The following is a 19120-nucleotide window of genomic DNA, read 5'->3' as shown; positions in this document are numbered from 1 at the left end:
TAATTGAATAAAATAATTTCATATTTGGATATTTTAAAATAAGAATGAGATTTTTAAATATAAGAACTTTGAAGTGCTGGAACTGGAATCTTAAAAAAGCTTTAAAGAACAGCTGAGATAAATATCTGTCTGGGATGGTTTAAGCACATTTGATTTGGCATCCAAGGAGTGGCACCACCTTAATGAGCTCTCAAGCTATATCTGCACTGCTGTACTAAATAAGAGGCCAATACCTGACTCCAAGGCAAATTATCACCAAGTGATGATGTTTGTCTTCTCTTGGACTAGCCTCTTCTCTAATCTGTCTTGGAGAGAGCTAGTTGATGCAATGCAGGGAGAGCCTGGGAGTAACAAAAAAATAGAAGGAAATTCAACTTTTTGATGCTCAACTGTCCTGTTAACAATACAAATAGAGTCTTCAGAACCTGTATGTAGCCTGAAATATCTGTGTGGATTTTTTCTTAGTCAGTGGACCATATTGTGTACTCATAAAAGGGAACTGTTATTCAACTAATAAAGATATGTAAAGATAGAACGTATTTTCTGTTAAATTGTTTTTTTGAGGACTAGAAATTTGTTGCATTTTCTAATTACTACACTATTAATATTATGTCACCTCTTGAATTTATCTTAATGAATAGAGTTGGTGGAAAACTATGCAGAAAATTACTTTCCTCATCTGCAGTTCTCTGCTTCCCTGTCATTCCACTTAATTTCCAGTGTGTTTCCACTTTAGTGTATTTTGCTTCTCCTGGACAGTCACTGAGTAGCAGAAATATCTCATCAGAAAATAAATCAGTGCAAACTGCTTTGTGCTGTCAGAACTAAGATAGAATTCAATCAATAGCTAACTCAAAGAACCACAGACATCTGATAATAATATATATGCACATATAGACAGAGAAATCACTATACATTAGCTAAGAGCAGTCTGCCTTCTGAAAGTTGTTTGAGGGGATATTTAAACAATATATTGCACAGCGATTAGAGATGACTTTCTAGGGAATTGCACAAAGAAGGTAAAAACAAGGAAGCAAATGTTCTTTCTAAGAACAGGTTTGACTGCTAATTTGGTCTCATAAACTTTGCTCCTACTTCCAGTTATGTAAAAAGAAAAAAAAATAGTAATGAAAATTTGCAAATACTGGATCATCCTAAATGTTATTTTTAAATGTAATTACACAACTCAAAGTTTAAATACACGTGCCTTCCCAATCTGTGCAGTTACTGAATATGAAACTGTACACCCTGCTTAAGTGTAAAATTGCTGAGTCCCCATTGAAGTAATCACTCAAATGATCAAATGACACGTGTTTGAAATGAATGAATATTTGTGTGAGAACTATTTATGTGGGAGGGCAGCCAGGTTCTCCACACAATACTTCAGATGTGCTTCCTTGACCATTGTTTCTACTTCTTTATGGTGTCCTTCTGTTGTAATTGATGCATTGCAGTTGACCATTATAGAAATGAAAACATCCCACATAGTGATCATGCCATCAGTCAGTTATGCTGTTACAGACACCGCTTTGTTTCCTTACCGCCACCCACATGTCAGAGAACTGCTCTGGTTAGGCCTGCTGAGTAGAATTCATTACACTAGTTTTGGATTTCTACTTGAATTATTTTGATGGCTCTGTTCATTTTGTCATATGTAGAAGCATGAAATGACTGAGGTACAAAATGTTCCTCACAGTTTCTTCTCTGATCTCTACTAAATAAGCCTAGCCAATTCAATTGCATTTCGTCTGGTGCAGTAGTCCCCTGGATGGCCTATGGAATGAAAAAAGGCATGGGCACATAGGTAAACAATGGAACTAGAACAAACCTATTATTTTGGTTCAATAATAATGATAGCAGCAACTTAATTTTAATCTATTAGACTTTATGCACGATTAATTTTATTTATCTATTTGCAGCCAACTAAAAAAACAAAACAGCATGTTGTGTGCTCTGAGTAGCCAGATAGAAATGTGATTATGTGTTTATGTCTGATCTAGACTAAATCTATACTGGCAGGTGGTCTTCTAATTCACAAATCTAATATTAATGAATGTAGAAGTAAGGTTGCAGAGTTCATGACTACCTGCCTTCTTTATTGGCTATTCCCTGAAATGTGGGGTTTAGCCTGATTGGATTACCAGTTAATGTAAGCAGGTGACTTTGGAAGAATCAGTTCATTAACTGTTAAGCATGCATTCCAGTCACATAATTAAATTGAGTGTTAAGGAGAACAGCATGTGAGCTTGCTTGTTAAATAATAACTGTATTTACTCTCAAGTTTAATGCCAGTTTATTTTTTCATTGAAGTTGTTAATTGGCATGCTGTGATGGTGTATTTTGTTTCATAGACAAATTGTCAACTATTAATAGGAAATGAAAATACATTCAAGACAACAGAATTACTGAATACAGAATTCCGATGGCTAGTAAAAGTTTGACTACATCTAGACATTATTTTGCTTTCTTGAATTAGTTTGATTGACATTTTTTGAAATCAGTTGTGATCAAAGCGAATAAATAGCCCTGGTGAGATCACATCTGGAGCCCTTTGTCCAGTTTTGGGCTCCTCACTACAAGAGAAACATGGAATGGAGACAAACTGATGAAGGGCTACAAAGAAGATCAGGGTATGGATCATCTCTCTTAGAGGAAAAGACTGAGAGAGCTGGGTCTGTTCAGCCTGGAGAAGAAAAGGTTCAGGGAGAATTTTATCAGTGTTCCTCTGGGCTGTTTTAAGGCCGGCAGCATTCAGGGTAAAGGAAAAAAATCTGACAGGAATCTCGAGTTTTGAAGTGAATTTCTTGCAGGCATGCAAGTAATGTTTCTTTTTGGACAAGGATGAACTTTACCAACTCTGACCATGAGAACTGCCCTCCTGCTTTTCTGCTTGTTTGGAGCCAGCATGGACATAACCTTCCAACTCCGAATTCTTTCTGTCTTTGCAGTGCTCATGGATAATTTTTTTTTTGCACAAAGGAAAAACAAGAGACTACAAAAGAGAGCAGAAGACATATGGCAAACATGAAGATGGGAACTTTACTGAAAAAACAACAACAACAACAATTAGTTTGTTTTTTATATTGCTCTTGTCATGAAAAGACTGCTCAGAATTACAAGGCTGACCTAGTTTAGAGTTTGACATTCTTGTTAAATGCTCCAGGGCAGGTACATTTTTTAAGCAAGATGCTTTTATTCTGCCATGGTCCATCTATAATGTACTGGCTGCCAGTACTAATATTTCTTTTAAAGAAGATGGATCATATGTAGCATTAGAACAGAAAATGGTAAGAAAATGTCTGCAGGGTTAAGGTTGCATACCCACTCTACAAAAGTAGTGCACGTTCTTAATGTTGCAATATTTGAATGCTTATAGGTATAACTTTTATATACCAACAGCCTTCTATTCATTTGGAGTAAGTGAAATTAGCTAAAAAGAAATTGAAGAGCTTTTACAAATGTCTTCAGAAAACACTGATTTCCAGCTAACTCCATTAAAATCAAAGTTGATAAAACTCAGTGTGAATTTCAGCAATAGTTTTTACTATTTGGGTTTAAACATAAAGTAATACTTGTTTGCAATTCAATTATTTGTGTACTGAAAGTGCATTTTAAAAGACAGATCATTTGCCCTTATCTGTATCATCCTCATTAGCAAAGGCCTAGTATTTTTAATAAACAGGTATATGTCTAGTGAACTCCTTCTATTTGTTTCATTTTGTTTCTTTGGAAAATAATAGAATATATGGGAGTAACTCTGGGGAAACATAAATTGGGTAATATTAAACCAAGTTCTGTTCTGTTTTTAATTTACTTGTATGTTTGCATAGTTTTCGACTGAAGAGGAAGCTGAAATATCACACTAGGCTAAATGAGATAAAACTCAGTTTAATTGAGAAGAACTTTGCATTGTGCAAAGCACTGTGAGAACTGAATCAGACCTTCCTGGACACTTTATTTAAATCCCATGATCTGTTGGATTGAACTTGTTGCATGGTGCTGATGAATTGAGCTCTAGCTAAAGGGTAAAGTTTTCACTACACTATTTCTTTACACAGTTTTGTTAGGGCTGTAATACACGTTGTTTTTGTGTAAAGGGAAGGAGGGAAAAGCATAGAAGGTAGAGGTTATAGTTTGTTCATGTTATGAAGTAAACAAAAAAGGCATGACATTTCAGATACAAGGTCTTGTTTTGACCTTGAGAACTCAAATACTGTCATCTTACTCTGTACTTTTGAAAACAATTTCAGCAAGGGTTCATTTGTTTCACACTTCTGATCTTATTTTAAGTGTAAATATTTAGCTCACAATTTTGATGACTGATTTCATAAATCTGTGTCTACAGTATGTTCCCAGTAGGTTATTGCTCCATGTCACACCCAGGCAGAGCTGAGATACATCCTGGTAAGCAGAGTGTGCTCTGAGGAACCATGTCACACTGCCCTACATGTTTCTTCCTCCTGAGGAGGTCACAACGCTCTATCAGAAGTTTTAAAAGCCTATCAGAAACTAAATTTGAGTAGTTCTGGTAGACAGACGCTGTGTTACATGAAGAAAAATGGCATTGCATAAAGCAGAAGGACATAGTTCACCAGAATTCACGTGCTTAGTACTGCGCAGAGTATTTTCACTGTATTAGCCATCTTTTGGCTCTGCCTTTTTTTTGTCTGCATTGGTTTACAAAATCCTATTCTCTCTCTGCATTCTCCCTTCAGAGCTGCTGTTTGCTGAGCAAGTACAAATTTCCCATGTTAAGCTCTTGCTATTACTTGAAACTGGTAGAATAAATAAACAGAGAGAAGTGAAAAGCAATTTTGAATAAGATTTGAGTTTTCATATCCAATTTTTCTATTGACCTGTGCTATCCATATAAGAAAAGGCACTAACTGAAGCCGATGTAGAAAGCTGAGCTGATTAAATGGTATGATATCTGGTTCTGTCAAAGTAGATTATTTCAAACTAGAACACCAAAACCCATTTCAGAGCTCTGTAGACCTTCCCCATTATCTCTGTAATTCCCTCTGGTGATAATCAAAATTATTGTTCCTTTTCCAAGGCACTTAATACCAATTTGATTACCATTCACTTCATTTAGCCCTTGCCATCTGTTTTATTTTATGGTTCTCTCATAGCCATTTGAGATAATGTCTCAAATATTGTTTGTACAGCATCAATTTTGATATACATGTGTAGTAATATTTTATGTACACGTATATTTTTAATGCAAAATATATTAATATGCAATTAAATTCTAAGGGAATATACTAGAGATCATAAATGTTAGAACCAGACAGAAAGGAAAGAAACAAACAGCCAGATTTCAGCTGCATGGACAGTTTAGAAAGTTGAACCCATCCACCTCAAAATTTAGTTCCCAGTAGAATACAAGTGTTAGGAAAATCCTGTTTAGCAATAAAGAAAATCATGAAGTTAAAAGTAGAAATGTGTAAGACAATATCTTGGAAAGAAAAAATTGTAAATAATTTATAGCTTTAACAGTGCTGGGATCAATGAATTGACAAGTTACTGCATCTGGTAATGCTAAGCATTGATATTCACTTACATGCTCATTATAATACTATGACAGTCATGACTTTGGGTGGAAATCTCTATCCATCTAGTTCAAATGATTGCTGCAGAAGTTCAGCATTCTGTTACAGATTTCCAAGCAGTTGATTTAATAGAGAGATGATATAGAGGTGAAAGTAGCACACTTTAAGGATGGACATAGAGTGGAGATGCAGAAAATGTGAGCACTGAATTGAACTTGTAATTGAAGCTTTTCTACGAAGGCCTCAGCTGTAGAAAGGAGGCAATAGAAAAAATATTTGCAGTAGGAACAACGAACTTTGAATACCTTAAAGTTTCTACAGTAGAAATAATGTTGATTAAAAGCCTTATTGTTCAATGTATTGCCTTGAAGTCAATGCTGAAATCGGCAAATAAAGTAAGCTCAAAAGCTCAGAGATGGAGTTAGTTAAATAAGTGTCAGCTTATTATTGAGCTCTAGGATACTTAATCCTCAAGAGTTCTGTTGCTTTCTAGTGAGCCTCCTCAATACCAGACCAGTATTTACAAAATACAAAATTATCTTAGTGCTTCACTGAGCTCAGCAAATTTTTTTACAAATCCAACAGTGCATGAAGAAAAAAATATCCAAATCACAGCTTTATGAAATGCCTGAGAAAATTCTTAATAGAAAAACATTACTACTCTGAAGAGCAAGCTCTATTATAAGAGAAGAAAAAAAGAGCAAATACATTACTTGTATGCCAGACATGACATTGCAGGACGTTCTTCAGAGCCAACAAAAGGCAAACTGCAAAAATAAGCAGTCATTTGTGCCATTGGTTTACATCAAGAGGTATTACTGCTCTACCTCCTATAGAAACATGCTTGAAAGACCCATGGGGTCCATGTTGCTCTCTATAGTTAGGTCTGTTCTGTTGGTTTTTTTTTAAATTTTCCTTTCTATTTAGGTGCTGCTTCCACTGGCTCAGACCCAGACCAGAGTGGGCTTACTCTCCTCTCCCACATATGAGTAAAAACTGTGAAATTAGTTCTTTCCTCCTGGGAAGTGTAATCATCAGAGCACAAAACGTTGCCCTTATGGGACAATGCAAAGCTCTGTAGCTCACAATACAAATATTTCAATAATGAAAATACCCATTGTTTGGCTTCAATTCCAAAAGCTGATGCAATATGTAATCCCATTGAACCTATCCGATTCTAGGAGCAGAGTTCATAAGCCATGCTTCATAACAGATTTTGTTCCTGTAAAATGAGTTCTGCCAACAAGCACATGTAGCCTCATCTTCACAGGTACCAACCTTTGTCTCAACAAATCTCTGCACCTCCTACTTATTTCTCATAATTCCCAAACAAACTATCGCTGAATTGGCTTCTGCTCCCACCCAAGCCTGAACCAAATGACCTTTCCCTCCCAGTTATTCCAAGTAGTGACTTGTTGAGCTTCCTTCATTAGTGCTCTGATATTATCTGAGGAATGAGGAAAGAGACATCATTGCTTTTGAAAATGGCTTACCACATAATTAAAAATAAGCAAATTTGCCAGGTTTTCTAATGATGGTTATTTCAAAGCTGTTTCATACTCCATACAACACAACAGAGAGTGTCTTTGTGAAGTGCTCGTGATGTGCATGACCCTCATGCTGAAGTGCATGACTGTGGTCATTCTAAGGTGGTGTGTTGTTTGGACCTCAGAGAAGACTCTGGGGAGTCATTTTCCACCACATGTCACTGACATGTATCCAGGTATTTGGGAAGGAAGCTATTGTTCTCATTCTTCTACTGCCCTAAGAGAGAATAAATTCCCTAAAAAATTAAAGATATCAGAGTTAAGCAACAAAAGAAGTTTCTGGGTCTGTGATCAGAAGGAGGATGGTCTGCTCTCAGGATATAATACAGAATATATTCCTTTCTAATGCTGAACCTTGGAAAATGAACAACGGCAAACTGTTTGCAAATATGCTGGATATCGACTGCTGCAAAACTAGTGTTAGAGTGTCAGCTTTAGTGCATTGGCCACATTCCAGTCCGGATAATTACATGCTGTATACTCAAAAAACACTGCAGTTTCACTTGCACATGATATTCACTCTTCCTATCCTGAAATGTGCTACAGAACTGCTCTGAGTTCATTAATAATAGACTACATCAAGAGCAGGCAATCCTGCATTCTGTCATACTGTTTGCAAATTCTTTCAGAGCAATGTAGGTGTATATAAAATGAACAGCCAGGCACAGTTAGACCCTGGTATTAATGAACTATTTCAGACTTTAAGCAAGATTACTGTGGCTCCTTATTCTTTTCAGAAGGTCATGAATTTTACTCATGATCTGAAGTCCCATTTTAATCCTGTTTAGAGGTTTTTTTTTTGTTTTTTTTTAATGTTTGTGGAATTTACCAATGTAACTTCAAGAGTTTTTCATTTGTTCTGTCATGTATTCTGAGAATTAGAGAACAATAAGTTCAATTTGAGACTAAAGCATCTATTCATTCATATTTATGATTTCCAGTAGGAATCTAAATTTTCATAATAGCCAATGACAACACATTCATTATAATACTTCATTTTTCAGTCAACCATCTATCAATTCTTGACCTCTTGGTGCTTTCATGATTGCTTTCTGGTTGTAATGGTTTGGCTGTTCATTGCATAGATATAACAGGCTGTTTGGACAATGCAGAACTTCCTCTGACAAACCCATGTGTCTCTCCTCTGTCCAGAAAGCATTCAGTTAAGTTCTGCCACCACTATCAACACCTCTGTTGATACACTGTTTAGTTTGATATATATGCATGAAGAATTGAAAAATGAGAGTAGAAGTTAGAAAAGTTGGAAGTAAATTAAAGAAAAGTGAAAAGTAGGAAGGAAATAGAGAAATGGTGGTGAGGATGATTATTATTCTAGATACCACAAATGTGAAGTAGGAATGGAGACAGCACAGGCAGAGTATGGTAGGAAGAGGACTGTTACATAAAAAGCAAGCCATGCTGATCTAGGACATGATATAAGGAGATCATTTCTTTGTCAAAGTCATCCTTTCTGCATGTACTCATTATGTCAGTGAGTTTTTCAACCCTGGAGGCCAGCAAGAACAGCGATTCTACTAACTCCCCACTTCTGCCTCTGTCAGTGGAAATGATTTGCCCTTTGTATTGTCTTATGTTTTGGATGGTGCCAAATCTCACATTTTTCCTTTTCCCTGGTGATTTCTACAAACTACAATCTGACTGAATCTGGTAGAATAATTTTGTGTCAAGGTGAGAAAAATTATTTCCATATTTATATATTTTATGCAGGTTTTTAACATAAAATGAGGTTAGGGCTAAATAACTCTCCTGTATTGATAGGCTTGCAATGTTCCTTTTCCATTAGACATCAGTTGCAAGAGGGGTTAATTATGTGTTTAACCAAATGAAGACAAGTTCCTCTTGAGAAAAGCTTAGGGTTATAGAATCAATTTATTGTACTGATTAGTGTCTGCTGACTTGTTAGAGGAAAGCCTGGGATTTATGATGCTCTGTGTTCATCAGATTCTGGGCATATATTAAAGTTTGTATCACTGAAAGTCCATTCAGAATACAACACAACATATCTGACTCAGAGACAAACTCAGAGTTCTGTTTGATTTCTTCCTAAGAGAGCTGCCTACTACTATAGGTTCCCAAATGGAGTAGTCAAAAATCAAAATTGCTAATTAGTCTCTGGCCTCCAAGGGGAGGCACGTGACTCCCTGGAGGATGATTGGCATCTGATGTGGTTAGAGCTTTGGTTGTTCTCTTTTATCCTGGAAATTGTAAATAAAGGGGGAAGACATATGTTCAAATGCTGGATTTTCATAAGTAAAACTACAGTTGTCCAAACTCTGTCTTTGCATGTCAGTCTGGACTCAGATGTAGTCTGGAATGGGTCTGAAGTCAGCAGCTTAGATCAATTTTTTGTGTAGAATAGAGGCTAATCTGTAGCAGAAATTCTGCCTGTTGTTTTTAGAGAACTATGGCAGTCAGAAGGTAAATATTTTCTTTCTGTGACCAAAACCACATGTGTCTGAATCAGGAGTATTACAGGCTACTGGGATTACTATACTTCTTCTCATGAACTGGGTGAGTTACAGGATGTTTGAAAACACAACCAAGGAACCAACCAAGACTTTCCAAAGGGTAGCTTTTTTGCTCCTCGTTGCCCTGTTTCACCCTCTGTAAACTGTTTTTGAACTACATTATCATTTACTTCTGCAAATGGAAGACATAGGGAGATAAAGCTATTGCTTGGCTTCTTACCACTATTAGATAAGTACATGTGAAAACTTAGGTGACTTTCTCTAAGAAGCATCATCTCTGTACCATTAGAAATAACAACTAAAAGTGTGAAGAAAGTCAGTTGTTTGTGTTAGAAACTACTGCTGTCCTCTCCCCATGATCTGTTTGATGAAAAATCTGGTATATATAAAGTTTTTTAGCTAATACTTCTGGCTTTGGTTCAGCAAAGCCATTTATTTTAAGTTAAATTCTGCCTTGCGAGCTTCCACAACTGCCTATGATTCACAGACCTTATGGGTGAGCACTGAAGCCAGAACAAGTCTAGCAGCACACATTCAGAGTACATTCACCATCTTGTCAGATTTGACTTCAGCAAAACCAGAATTTGTGAACATTCACTCCATTGCTTTAGATCTGAGTAGCAATTTAACCTTCCTGATCTGAAAAATTCTGAAATCACTGTGGCAGCCACATTTCCACCACAGTCTACAGAGGAACAGACATCTCTAAATGTCAGGACTATTTCCTTCCTTGTAAGAATATAGCTGTCATACCTCTCAGAACAAAATGTGTTTCAGTTGAAAATATATCCACTTGTACCTGTAAAGGAAAATGACAGCAGTTTCCTTAATGGAAATAGTGGTAGTCATGGCCTAAGGAGTAGTAGCAAGCATGAGTCTCAGCAGATTATAATTATAAAGGAAAAGAAAAACAAAACCAATAACAACAAAAAACTGAACTAAAGCTCAGTTAAACAAACAAACAAACAAAAACACAGGACAAAATTTCGTGCAAACTTCTAGTCTGTAGAGATGCCAATTAGCAGTGTTTTCCAGCAGCCAAGGTAATGCATATATGAGTTATCTTCTGTTCCTCTGAGGTGCACGTTTACCAGGGAAAGCTTCCTCTTTGCTTAATCATCTTGACGATGGAGTTTACATTTCTTAGGCTCAAATTTACACTCATCCGGAAGTCAACCCATACCATCCCTTTCCCTTTCCAGTGACATTCCTGGGACTCACCCTTTGGTGAGCTGCACAACACCGATTTTGTATTGCCTCTACATGTACAAACCTGCACTTTATTATTAAAGTGGAGGATGCTGCAGATCCTCGTGGTAAATATCCATCCCAATGTAATCTGGGCTAGCAGAGGACAGTTTTCTGGCTGCAGTGGTAATACTGTGACTATTTCAGTTACTCCTAGCAATTGTCTGGATCTCCAGATATGAATTCCAAATGCAAATTCCATTGAAAACAATTGAAACATTTGTAATTTTTAAGGACAGATTGGTTCTCATACAAGTCAGGAACTCCTGAAATTCTTGGGGAAAAAAAAAGAGGAAAAAAAAAAGACAGGAAAGAATTTAGGTACTGTTATTGCACTTCGCATAAACACTACCGTAGTGAAAAATTCTGTATGTTGAGATGATTTAGACCATCTTTGTTGTTTGCTTTGAGAAATAACAATGCATCTTCATTCATTTTTAACTTCTGGTAGCATCTTGGTGAAGTTCTTTCATAGCAGTGATAGAACTGTAAGTATATTTCCTTCTCTTTGGCTCATGATGTGCGTGTCCTCTGGATAGATGAGAAATTATTTCTGGGCCAACAACACAGATAAAGCACACCATGCCCAGCCACATGATAGATGTTTAGCCAGATGTAATTTTTCTAGACAGAAACTGATCTTTATTCATAAGCAAAAATAAGTACACCAGTCCTGTAATTTAAAAAAAAAAAAAAAAAAAAGCACAAAAAAAAATGATGGCAGAGCAAAGGGTAGTCAAGAATTGTAAACTGTGGGAGACTAAAGATCCAATTATAGCAGTATAGAGACCAGAAAGTTTTCTTGGCTTTTTTTTTTTCTAAATTAGAATGTAGTGTATTTTATATTTATGTTTATCACTATCACAATCAAGATTTACCACCTTAAAAGACAGTTTTGATACTTAAACCTCTCTTTACTTAAAAAGTTAAATAAAGCTATATGACTGAGATGATGAAAAGAAATCTCCTATTGGACTTTCAAAAACTAAGAATTTTTTACAGTTTATGCCATCTAAGAAAATGTTTCTCTTTGCTAAACAACTCCAAACATCTCTGTAGCCCCCATCAGGTCATAGGTTTTTGTCTGCTCAATACAAAATATTTTGGAGGGTTTTTTTGCACATATAATTGATACACCAGATTTTTATTCAAGATGAAGTTAATATTTATTCTGATGCTGCTACATATAAATCAACTGCTTCAACTGAAAAAAAATAAAAAGCATAGTAAAAGATGTAGAACTCTAATCATGCAAAAAAAGAAACTGATCTAGCTGAGTTAAAAACTCATGAAAGGATTTCATACCCCGAACAGTTCCTCAAAGAGTGAAATGCCAATAGGTAGACTTGCCTTTCCCAACATGTTTAGAGCAACATTTCTTAAGTTTTGTCGTTCCAATGTCTTTGCCTTTTAACTGCCTTCTTGGAAAATAAGTCACATTTTTAGTTAGAAGCATAGAGGAGGATTGAGTCTGGCATATATATATATATATCATGAGAGGGGCCCTCTGACAAACAGAAATATTTAATTCAGTGCTTTAAAAGAGCAAACAGTCTAGTTAATGTTAGTATTTTTGACATTTACATTCCTACTGAAATGAAAGCAGCTATGAATTTAATCTGCATGAGCACTGTATTTCTTTATGGACAAAAGATCGTAGCTAACTTCATGTTAGTAGGTAAAAGTAGATCTGTGTTTTTAAAACCACACTTGAGGCAAGTGTATGTATGTAAACATATGTACATATGTATGTGTGCACATAAAGTGTATGATAATAAACCCTTTACATGCTCAACTTTGAAAACTGAATATCTGTCATAAATATCTGCTTCCTAGATGTGCTCAACCTCAAATTCGATACGTGCGGGGAAAAAAAAAACAGCACATACTAAAAACTACACATATATTTAGTGATGACTTAAACCGCCTGCCTTGATTCAGTCCCTCTAATTTTAGATGCCTTGCAAAAAGCTGAGTGCAGATTCCAGCTGGCCCAGGCTGTCTGGTCAGCACAGGCTGGACGCTCTTATTCATCTAGCGTGACATGACCTCTTCAAATTTAACAGCAAGACTGCAGTACTTCTTCTCTGTATTTAAAAACAAGGTGCAAGTATCCTGACTCTCAAAATTTCTGGGAATTTTGGTGTTGACTTAGATGATGTTAGAATATACCACTCTCAGGTCACTCCAGAGCTTTCTCTTCTCAACCTGTCCTCTTAGGGAAGGTGTTCCATACCTTGGATCACTTTTGAGGACCTTCTCTGGATGTGCTCCAGCAGATCCACATCTCATGTACTGTGGACTCCACATCTGGCCACAGTACTCCAGGTGAGGTCTCACCAGCACAGAGTAGAGGAGCAGGATCACCTCTCTCATTCAGCTGGCCTTGCTTCTTTTGGTGCAGCCCAGGTTACAATTGGCTTTCTGGGCTGCAAGGGCACATTGCTGGCTCATGTCCAGCTCACCATCCCACCATTACCCCCAAGTCCTTTTCAGCAGGGCTGCATTCTATCTTTTCATCTCCAAGTTGTACTTGATAGTGGGTTTTCCACAACCCAGGTGCAATACCTTGCATTTGGAGTTTTTCAACCTCATGAGGTTCACCTCTGCTCACTACTTGAGCCTGTCTAGGTTCCTCTGGATGGCATTCCATCTCTTTGGAGTGTCGATTGCACCCTACAGCTTAGTGTCATCAGCCAACTTAGTGTCATCAGCTGAGGGGGCAACCAATCCCTCTGTCAATGTCATTGATGAGGATGTTAAAGAGCACTGGTCAGATTACTGAGCCAGTACGGTTGATTAATGCATGTTCTAAATAACTTCTTGAATTTTGAATTTATCTTGTCAAAAATATTTTAGATTTATCACAGACTCACAGTATGCAAACTGAGAATTTCACCTTCATCTGTCCATTTCACACACACTATAGTACTGTATCATAACAATCTATTGCTGTATTTTTAAACAGTTAGCATTTTCCTGCATTAATACTGTACAGTCAAACAGTAGACTCTGTAGATGCCTCAGTAGATTATATAAATCTTAAACAGCGATTTACAAATGAACTGTCCATGCTTTGAATTTTGAAGTATAAAAATACTGCTGTTTAGAGAAATCAAAATATTTTACACATTTGTGACCTTTAATTTTATTTTATTTTATTGTTTCATTGCAAAGACAGCAAAAATGAAACTTGTTATTTCACTGATTATATATAAAAAATAAATGAAACTAATTCTTAATATAAATCAGAATTTCATTAATAAAATGATGCTGGAAATTGATTTTTAAAGACTTTTCTAACAAAATAAACAGAATTGTGAACTAGCAAATCCTGTCCTGTCCTGGATCTATGAAAGCAGTTTTCTTTTTGCTTCTTATCATTTCATTTGGATTACTCTTCCCACAAAGAAAATCCAGTTCACTGCTTATAGTATAAATATGAAGTGGCAAACTAGTTAAAGTTGATGAAGAAGTGTGAACATTTTGTCATGGTCTACCCACTCATATTCAACATCATTTGGAGATTTGTAAATTCTCTTTTGCTAGGAGTGCTTCTTGTCTATTGCTTTGTGTTTACCCTGCAAGGCAGAGAATAATCTCAGGAATGGTAGATTAATGTGCAGTAGGATTTTTTAAATTTACATTTCTACTTCTCTACATGACAAAAATGATATTACCAGCATAATGATGATTGCAGAATCACAGAATTGCAGGAGTTGGAAGGGACCTCAAGAAATCTAAGCTCCTTGCTAAAGCTTTTACCCTACTATAGGTCACACAGGTAGGCGCGTCCAGATGAATCTTGAATATCTCCATAGAAGAATCCATGACCTCTCTAGGTAACCTGTTCCAGTGTTCCATCACCCTTACCATAAAGAAATTCTTCTGCATGTTAGTACTGAACTTCCTACGTTCAAGTTTTAGCCCATTACTCCTTCTTCTACTACTACACACCACCGAGAAGAGCCTGGCCTCATCTATTTGCCTCCCACCTCCCTAAAGATATTTATAAATATTTATCAGATCCCCTCTCAACCTTCTTTTTCTCAGGCTGAACAGACCCAGGTTATTCAGCCTTTCCTCACGCAGGAGATTCTCCAGGCCCTTAATCATCTCTGTAGTCCTCCGCTGGACTCCTTCTAGGAGATCCCTCTCTTTTTTGAACTAAGGAGCCCAGAGGTGGACACGGTTTTCTAAATGTGGTCTCACCTCTCAACCTGTTGACCACACTCTTTTAATGAGCAAATCTGATTATGCTCTGATAAGCAGATGGCAATTTTTTCATCTGTCTATTTAAATGTACTGCTTGGTCTGATATATATATATATATTTTTGTCATTGAAAGGAGACAGTACTAAGAACTAGATTAAGAAATCAGAAGACAAAAATCCACTCTATACTGAGTATGAAATGGACTCTAGTAGCTGTTTGTGCTTGACCGTTTTGCATAAGCTCCCTGAACAGAGAAAATTCTTGGTAATTCACTCTTTCTTCATTTCTGAAGCCTCTGAAAAATCTCCTGCTGACTTTTGACCATTACTAACTTCAGATACAGAAAGAGCAGCACAGATGCTGAACTGTGAAGCAAAAGTCCCATCTAATCAGGACTGAGTCAGATCAAGCTGGTGGAAGTGGAAAACTGCTTCTGTCCATCTAGTGAAAAAGTTTTCTCAGTCTTCAGATAGATTTAATCAGTACTGGACCTTAGTATTAGCTGTCTTTGTGAATTAGTGTCATGACTGGTGCAACATAAATGTATGCAAATCAACTGTGAAAGCCACAGTTTTCCCTAAAGACAGCAAATAGACAGCAGGTTTGAATGGCCTCCAAAGTTTTGATTGGTAGGCACAGGACAAAAGTAGATCAGAGAACTGGCAAGGACAGTCTTCCAGTGCCAAAAGATTTGAAATGCACGTGATTCATTCAGATCTTATATGTGCCCAAACAATTATTTTACATCACTGATTTTTTATTTGCAAGAACTACAGATTACTTGTAAAATAAATCTGATTCTGAAATGTCACCTATATTGTGCTTTGCCAAAACTGTGTCATAATCATATCTTCACTTCTTCTCAGGTCTCTTTCTGTAGCCTCATCATTTGTTAATTTAATGAATTCATTTATTTGAGTTGACAACACATAGTCCAGCCTCAGCCTACTAGTTGTTTCTCTGAATCACAAAACGGCATAAAGTATGAATGTCACTAGCTGTCCACATAGCAATCAGTTCACTGAAATCAGACATATTTCAAATTCAGAAGTATGCTGCTTACCTCATCATTTCCTAAAAATAAGTTATGTCCTCAATCAATCATTATATCTGTTTCCTTTCACCTTTTCCTAGTTTAGTTTCCATCTCAGAAGTCAAATCAGCCTGAGGAACAACTTCAGTCTCACTGTTTCTCAGCCAAAAGAGCATTGTGCTAGCACAGATCTTTCTGTTCAGCCCCGCTCCTTGCAATAGCTAAGAGCCAGCATTGCCTAGTTTTTAAGCTTTACCACTAAGATCATAGGCTGCCTATCTGACAGGCAGGTTTCTATGCCTTTTTTTTTTTTTTTTTTTCCTGGAGTAGCATTTATGCTATTCCAGAAACAGGGAACAGTCTCATCTTTCATCCAGCAAGATCATGGAGCAGATCCTCCTGCTAAGTCATACAGAGAACAAACAGGTTATTGGTGACAGTCAGCACGGCTTCATGAAGGGAAAATCATGCCTGACAAATTTATTAGGGATTACAGCCCTGGTGGAAAAGGGAAGAGAAATTGATGCCATTTACGTGGATTTCACACAGCATTTGATATTGTCCTGCACAAGATGCTTGTCTCTAAATTGGAGAGGTGTGAATTTGACAGGTGTATCACTCTGTGGTTATGTAATTGGTCAAAGAGCTGCAGTCAACAGCTCAATGCACAAGACTAGCAAATAGTGTTGTCCCTCAAGAGTCAGTATTGGGATTGCTACTGTTTAATATATTTGTTGGTGACATGAATTGTGGAATTGAGTGCACCCTTGGTGAGTCTGCAGTTGACACCAAGCTGCATAGTGCTGTCAATTATGCTGAAGGGAGGGATATCATACTGAGGGACCTCTTCAGTCTTGAAAGAGACCCATGCAAACTTCTTGAGGTTCTACAAGGCCAAGAACAACGCTCCTGCATATGGAGCAGGAATACTGGCTAGGTGACAAGGGCATTGAAAGCTGTCCTGTTGGAAAGGACTTGGAGGAATTGGCAGATGAAAAACTGGATACAAGGAGGGATATGTAGGTGATCAAAGTGCTGGAGAACCTCTGCTACAAAGATGGGCTGAGATAGCTGGGGTTGTCTAGCCTAGAAGAGAAGGCTGTGAGCAGACCATATAGCAGCCTTCCAGTACCTAAAGAGAATCTTTATCAAAAGGGTAGCAAAAAGGCTTGGAATAACTAGTTTAGTTTTTAAACTAAAACAGAGTAGATTTACATTAGATATAAGGAAGAAATTCTCTACTATGAGTCTGCCGAAACACTGAAACAAGTTGCCCAGAGAATGTGGATGCTCCATCCCTGGAAGTGTTCAAGTTCAACAGTCAACTCACCACCACCATGCCTGTTAACCATGTTCCTCAGTGCCACACATACAAATTCCTTGAACAACTCCAGGGATGGCGACTCCACCACTTCCCTGGGCAGCTTGTTCCAATACTTGACCACACTTTCAGAGAATACATTTTTCACTAGCGTCTAACTTGGACATCTCCTGTCCCAGTTTAAGGCCTACGTATAGTCCTTTTTTGCATATGCTGTTTGTTTTCAGATACATAGTATTCAGGTCTATTTTTATCTATGGTGCAATGATTCCTGGTCCACAGACCACGAACAGCTCACTCACACCACAGTCAGAATTTCAGTGTTCTCTGGGAGACTACCTGGTGAGTTGCCTTGTTTTAGGTATTGTAAGCTGCTTTTAACTTATTCACATAAAAAGATATTAAAACTGTCATAAATTTGTTATTTGTCTGCAAGATTGAATATGGCATTTGCAGTTTCAAGGCAATCCTTCCATTTGCATGCAGTACACATTATGGAAAAGAAAAAACCCATGTTATGCAAAGCTGACTTGGATGTGTTATATATATCTACCTCCAAGTGCAATTGCCGAAACATACCATCAAACTCTGAATTCTATGAGAAAAGATCATACGCTTTATTTGCAAATGCAGCGTACCAAAACATTTCTGATTTCTTGGATATGCATAAGAGGATCCTTATGTTGTGGAAGTGTGAACAGATGAAAGGGCAATGAAAGTAATTGTCCAAAAATCTTTCCCAAACTGCATTACCATACCAACAGTAGTATTGATGTAGTCACAGGCTGAGCAGTTTTACAGAGCCTATTTGAGGACAGAGTTCCTTCCTTCGTAGCTTGTTATAAAGGAAAAACCACAGGAAACTTCTTCACTTGCAGCCTCCTACTTTCTTCCATTGTGGGCTGGCAAATTCAGATATTCAAATTCAAATCCCTCATAAATTTCAAATGAGATTTCCAGATCTATTGCTTTTTTTTTCTGATCTGTTTTGTTCTTCAGATAGAACACTTTCCTACTCTGCTTCTGGAATATTCAGTAATAAACATGCAGAGAAATATAGAGGATTTAATACAGAAATAATTCTCAATGTATGTTAACAGACAGAACCTGGATAAATACAGATTGATTCTCAGATAACTCATTAACCAGTGTTTGATCTAGTTTGCAAAACATTTACTTTCTCCGCCAAGGATTTATTGATGTGGGTAGAAGTAAATGCATTTGTCCGTCAACAGAAAATAGGACCTGAACAGGCTTGTCCTTTATCAGATTTTTTTCTGAATACTTGCAAAACACAAGAGATTTATAATTAATTCTCCTTATCTGTTTGAGCATGCAAAATTAAAGGCATATTTTGACAACCATGGTGTTTTGTATCTCAGATCATGAATATTCCCGATGTAGACACTAGAATTTCTTGCAGAGTATACTATTAAATGTTCATACATGTTTACTAGTGTGAACTTTCTGAGTTTAAATCCATTAAATTCATCTTTCATTGCTTTTTTTTTTTTCCTTAGCAGAACACTTCCGTTCAAAAAACATGTAAATGATGCAAACAGGCAACAGATGCCACTTGATGGGATGCACCTTTCTAAGGGTGGAAAAGTATTTTTACGCAGAACTTAGCAGATCTTTAAACAGAGGTTTAAACTAGACTGAGAGAGGGAGAGGGACAAATCAGGCTCCAAAAATGAGATGCTAAAATTTGAGTA

The 19120-nt window shown here is 37.0% G+C and overlaps 1 long non-coding RNA gene across 1 annotated transcript in view; it reads right to left on the bottom strand.

Moving 5' to 3' along the window:
• The window catches only part of LOC128091321 (uncharacterized), a 34569-nt gene extending 24180 nt beyond the window's left edge, over positions 1-10389 (bottom strand). Inside the window, exon 1 of the long non-coding RNA XR_008211351.1 lies at positions 10342-10389. This is a non-coding gene — a long non-coding RNA (uncharacterized LOC128091321). The remainder of the gene's footprint in view (positions 1-10341) is intronic.
• Positions 10390-19120: the final 8731 nt, after the last annotated feature.

Source organism: Tympanuchus pallidicinctus, unplaced genomic scaffold (assembly GCF_026119805.1).
Source record: "Tympanuchus pallidicinctus isolate F22 unplaced genomic scaffold, pur_lepc_1.0 scaffold5, whole genome shotgun sequence".
Classification (NCBI taxonomy): domain Eukaryota; kingdom Metazoa; phylum Chordata; class Aves; order Galliformes; family Phasianidae; genus Tympanuchus; species Tympanuchus pallidicinctus.
Note: the sequence above shows the minus strand (reverse complement) of the source record. Positions and strands in the feature narration are given on the sequence as shown.